At 40.5% G+C, this 6,000-nt stretch overlaps 1 non-coding gene across 1 annotated transcript; it reads left to right on the top strand.

Annotated features, from left to right (window-relative positions):
• Positions 1-4,950: 4,950 nt before the first annotated feature.
• On the top strand, positions 4,951-5,054 carry LOC124981579 (small nucleolar RNA U13). The gene has a single exon (XR_007108084.1). It is a non-coding gene; the product is annotated as a small nucleolar RNA U13 (small nucleolar RNA).
• Positions 5,055-6,000: the final 946 nt, after the last annotated feature.

The raw sequence follows: 6,000 nt of genomic DNA, 5'->3' as shown, positions 1-6,000 counted from the left end.
CTTTCCAGCTTGAAGGTGGAAAACAGATTTTCAACTTTCAACAAACCTTAAGATTAAGGAAGTAAAAAACCCAGGGGTAAATGAGACAGTCAGGGTGCCCCCTGGAAAAAGGCAAAATCACCTCAGAGACTTAACCCATAGTTTGTTATCTGTTAAGAGCATGACATGAGCCAATCCCTATCCTCTCACTCACTCACTCAATCTTATCAACCTCAGAAATAAGGTGCATCATTACAGCAGGATGACCTCACCACAACTCTCCAGCTCTAAACAACACAAAGGGTAAAACTGTTAAGGAGCCATCAAAATGGCAAATTCCCAGGGCCTTTAACTCGTTACTTGCATGATTTATGTTCTCTCCCTCTTCATAATGGTATGTTCTCTTAACAGTTGCAACAGTGCATCCCTGCCACAGGGCAAAGATGTTTATGCAGGAAGAAGCATCCATATGAGAGATGTAACATTTGGCTCCAGGCCTACTGGCAGACTACCCTCCTTCAAGGCTGAAACACTCACCAGGAGAGCAAACACCTCTGAAGCCAGTTTCAGTTACAGTTTCAGAGCAGTCAGTTCAGGTTTAGGTGTGGTGTCCAGATTCTACCATTCACCTTTCTCCTCTTACATGGTTCAGACTAATAAAAATAAAGAATTGCCAATCAGATAAGGATAGTAACAATAACAGCAACACTAATAGCAGACAACACTAATGGTGTCCTCTGGGTCAGGCAGTACTCTAAGGGCTTCACTGTAACCATGACATTGAACAGGCAGGACTGATGGGATGTAAACAGATAAAAGCTTTATTCTCCCTCCTTCCCCAGTGCTTTGCCTGAAACACACTCTCATGGACTAGTTCTTTCCTGCACTCTTAGATAACATCTCAAGCAGGTGCCATTGGTTTTCATGGTTACTCTTAGTGAGTTCTGAAGATGTGGGTTATACCAGTGTATACATTTGTCAAAACTCAGTGGATACACATTTAGGATTTTTAGGTTTCAACCTATGTACATTGTACCTCAAAAGAAAAAAATGTGTAAATAAATATTGAACTCTAACTAATAATATCAACCCAAGTTGATGCCTGCAATTTACCTTGATATACATCCAAAGATAAGATGGTTCTAGAACCTGCACTTTTAGGCCTGAGATAAAAATGGAGCCTCCTTGTTATCACCCTACATACAGGCAGACCTGGGAAGACCAGCTTCTCTCATCTGCTCACCCACTTCCTGAGAAAAGAAAATGGAGGAGCAGATGCACCTGGGATAAAATGAGAAGAATTGGAGCCTATTCCTCCTTTCAAGGCAAAATAACTTCATCTATATTCTCAGTGAATGTCTTAGATGCAACTTAATCATGTTAGTCCTTCCCTGCTCCTCATGGAGAGAGAAGAGGACTCATCTATGGAAATAGAGGGAAGGAGAATAAGACTCCCTCTTGACTAAGAGATGACCTTGCTCTGTGGACTACTCTCCACATCTTCCAAGGCAGTAGTCAGAGAAGAGTCCTAGGGGTCAGCTCAACTCTGCTTCCATGGTGGATGATTGCACTTCACTTTCTGTTTGCTCAGTCTGCAATTTGTGTAAGGTCTCACTTGCAGCTCAGAGGTAGAGCATGTGACCCAGACTGGTCAATCAGAAATTCTCATTTTCCTGGTCACAGTGATTGACCAGTTGAAGCTTTGGGAACAGGGCAGGAATTTTTTTTTTTTTTTTCGTTTTTACGAGAACAAATTATATTTTTATTAATTCACATACTTTTTTTCAAAGACATAGAAGGAGATTTATTCAGGAAAGTAGTACATATTCAAGGGAAAATGAGGGCAACCTCAAGAGAGACACTTTGGGATGAAGCAAGGAACACACATTCAAGGAAGAACACAGGTCATCTCCAGAGGGAGAGACAGCCAGGGCAAGTGTTCTCTCTTACTGATTTGAAGTTGAGGTGATACAAATTCTCAAGTCAAAACTTGTCACAGAGACCACTAAGCTAAGAAGAGAGTACAAATCCTTATAGCGTAGGCACAACCTCTGGATTTTTTAGTTACATGAGCCAATATTCTTTAAATGCTTTCAGTTGTGCCCCTTAGTACCATCTGAAGGGTTATGGGAAATAATATTCCTCCAAGACAGTTCCCTCAGAAAAACAGAGGGAGAGTGTGACTTGGGAGGAGGGAGGGAAAAAGCAAACTTTCATCCCTTCCTAGGTTCATCACTAGCATCTCCACCACAAGCAAACATTTACTGCTTCCCAATCACAATGGGTCCTGAAGGGAAGAGGCAAATACTGAAAGACTGAGCCCTGGATTTTCATCCTTTCTCATTGCAGATGACTCCTGGAAGGAGAAAAGCAAATAGTGAAGCTCTAGGTAACAATGGGTCCCAGAGGAAGGAAGATATAAGCAGTGAACACCAAGTTGTAACCTTTTCCCAGAGACAATGTTTCAAACTTTTTACAACTGCCTTCCTGAGTTAAAATTTTAATCTGACGGTCCAAACAGCATGTCCACAGTCTCCAATGATTACTTCACCCTCATTGTAAACTATAAACTCAAGACTCCTTCTGTAACCCAGGGGCCATTTCCACACCCAGAAAATGAGCCCTCCCATGCCTGATGGATTGACTTCACTGCAGAATAAAGGAAAGCTTGCTGATCAGAGGTTTGCTTCCTATTCCAACCTCTGTCATTTGTTTGCTCATGTGTTTACAACATCCCCACCAACACTGCCTAATCTTGCTCTTGTCATCTTTCATCTGACTCAATGCCAAAAGTCTCTTTACTCCTTTCTTCTCTAAACGGTCTGCCACTTGCTAGAAGATTTATTTCTTTTGTACTGGTGATTAAACCCACTGGCACTCTAACACTGGGCTACATACCCCACCCTTTTTCTTTTGAGCCAGGGTCTAACCAAGCTGTGAAGGATGGCCTTAAACTTTTGATCATCCTGCCTCAGCCTCCTAAATTGCTGGGATTACAGGCAAGCTCGACCACGCCCCACCTAAAGGGAACTTTTTAAAACACCAAACTGACTAGGTCATGGCCCTTCTTAAAATTCTTTAATGGATCCTTATGCCTCCAAGGACAAAATCCAAATGCCTTAGAACACGATGCAGGACTAGTTAACCTAGGCTCCACTGACCTCATTTTAACACCTCCTCTCCTCCCACCACACCCTGATCATGGGAAACCACCAGGAGCTTCCCTAAAGCATAAAATTGGTGCTAAGGCTTTATACATTCCTTTCCGTCAGCTGGGAACACACTTTCTCTTTTTCATCCAATAAACTGCAGCAGGGGTTGGGTGGGGGTGGCAGCTGGAGCATCATTTTCCCTGAGAGGTCCTTCCTTGTTGGCTAGGCGCACCATTTTTCATTCTCCAAAGTGTTCTGCTTTGGACACTTGTTTTCAAAAGTTCTTCACCATAAATAGGGAAAAGTTGACGGTGGTCACATTTCATTTTTCTAGAGCAGAGTGCACAGACCACTATGTGAAAAGCCATGTTAAGAAACAGTCAAGCCAGGCATGGTTGCACACGTCTACAACCCTACTGGCTCGGGATGCTGAGACAGGAGAATTGTAAGTTCAAAGCCAGCCTCAGCAAAACAAGGCACTAAGCAACTCAGATTCTGTCTCTAAATAAAATACAAAATAGGGCTGGGGATGTGGCTCAGTGTTTGAGTGCCCCTGTGTTCAATCCCTGGTACTCTCTGCCCCCACCAAAAAAGAGCCAATTAGTTGGGTTCTGTGGCACAGGTCTATAATCCCAACTACTCCAGAGAATGAGGCAGGAGGATCATGAATTCAGGCCAGCCTTGGCAATTTGGCGAGACTGTCTTAGAGACATAGTTCAGTAGTAGAGCACCTTGGAGTTAATCCCGAACACGGGATGGGGATTATATTACTGCACCTTAGTTCTTCGACTGTAAAACTCAGTCTTCTTATTTATCTACATATTCTATTACCAAAATTTAATGCTGTTAAAGTTTTAGATGTTACACTTAAAATAACATAAATATTCTACAATCAACAAACGCTAAACTGCTTAAAATATACTCTCATATATGAAGAGTCTTATATACTAACAATCTGAATTTTTTGTAACATTAGATGCCTAAGCATTTTTTACAAATTAGGTGTTAGTAAAACATGGTTTTAACAAAAATTATAGATAGTATTTAAGAATTATGAAATTCCCCTGATGTGTAAAAAATAAGTTTATTTGCATGACTTGTACCCTTCTACCTCCCATGAGCCAAACAAAAATAAAATTTCCGATACATTTGATGGTGACACTCTGCAAAGCTACTTCCTCTAAGTATATTAAAAATAAATATCAGCTGGGGGTTGTAACTCAGTGGTAGTGCATGAGATTAGCATACACAAGGCCCTGGTTTCAATCCCCAGCACCAGAAACAAACAAATATTGCCTAGCATTTCTCACTTGTTTGGAAAAGATATTCAATCAATATTTCCATAGACCAAATCCCTGTTACACTGTTGGTCTAGTTTAATAATTCCACAATTCTTTATGACTTGTGATTTGAAACGCACACACACACACACACACACACACACACACACAAAACCACCAAGAATATATAGATTTTTAAAAGAGGTTAGCTTTTAGTTACTTTAGAGAACAATTTGGTAGCATCAAGTAAAACTGAAATTGTGAATGCCTATGACCCAGCAACTCCACTTCAGGATATATACCCTAGAACAGTTGTTCTCAAACTTTAGTACCAGTACTTCATTACACTCTTAAAATAATTGATTGAGGATTGGGTACAGTGGCACAAGAAGACTGCAAGTTCAAGGCCAACCTGAGTAACTTAGTGAGACCCTGTCTCAAAATAAAATATAAAAAATCCTGAGGATGCAGCTCAGTGGTAAAGCACCTCTGGGTTCAATTCCTAGTACGCTCAAAACAACAAACAAAAGGTAAGTGAGATCTTCTTGTGGTTCATAGGTACGATTAGTAGGTTTCCATGTCATTCTGTGATATGTGCCTAATTCAAACCTTGTTAGGCTATCAGGTCATTACCCATCTGATGTGAAAAACAAAAGATTGAAGACACCAAAAAGATTTTGTTTATACATAAGATATCTACTGATATTTACCTTAAAATAACAATAAAATAACAATACACAGTATGTGTTAATCTAAATAATATTTTTATTAAAATAACTATATTTTCCCAAGTGAAAAAAAATTAGGAAGGAAAGTGTCACTGAATATGTTGTAGTTTTGCAAATCTCTCATGTCTGGCTTAATAGAAAATACCATGAGTCTCATATCTGTTTATAAAGTCAATCAGTTACAACATCACATGTCATGTAGCCTCTGGAAAGCTCCACTGTACATTCATGAGTGAGCATGAAGAAAGGCAAATAGCCAGGCCTGGTGGTACAAGCCTGTAATCCCAGTGGCTCAGGAGGCTGAGACAAGAGGATTTTGAGTTCAAAGCCAGCCTCACTAACTTAGTGAGGCCCTAAGCAACTCAGTGAGACCTGCCTCTAAATAAAATACAAAAAAAGGGCTAGGGCTAGGGCTGGGGCTGAGGATGTGCCTCAGTGGTTAAGTGAGTGCCCCTGGGTTCAAGTCCCAGTACCAAAAAAAGGCAAATAATACCTTAATATAATTATGAAAATAATTTTAGTCTCCAGGCCCAGGCCACATTTTGAGAACCAGAACCCTAAAGAATCCCACACACATGTATAATCTACTCTTTGTAGTCATGTTTGTTACAAGAAAGTGAAACTGACCTATCTGTCCATTAATAAGGAGCTATCTATTAGATCCATGAAGGCTGCAGTGGTGTTTCTTTACTCACCACTGCATTTCCAGTAACTTAGCATATGTTGGCACGCGGTAGGTGCTCAACAAATTTTTGTGGAGGGTGGAAAAGAAGAGAGGCAGCAGGAAACAAAAGAGAGGAGGTACAAATATGGTTCTGCCACCTGTTATTTTAACTCTATTTCATAAACATATTTTTAAAA

Source organism: Sciurus carolinensis, chromosome 3, assembly GCF_902686445.1.
Source record: "Sciurus carolinensis chromosome 3, mSciCar1.2, whole genome shotgun sequence".
Taxonomy (NCBI): Eukaryota; Metazoa; Chordata; class Mammalia; order Rodentia; family Sciuridae; genus Sciurus; species Sciurus carolinensis.
Note: the sequence above shows the minus strand (reverse complement) of the source record. Positions and strands in the feature narration are given on the sequence as shown.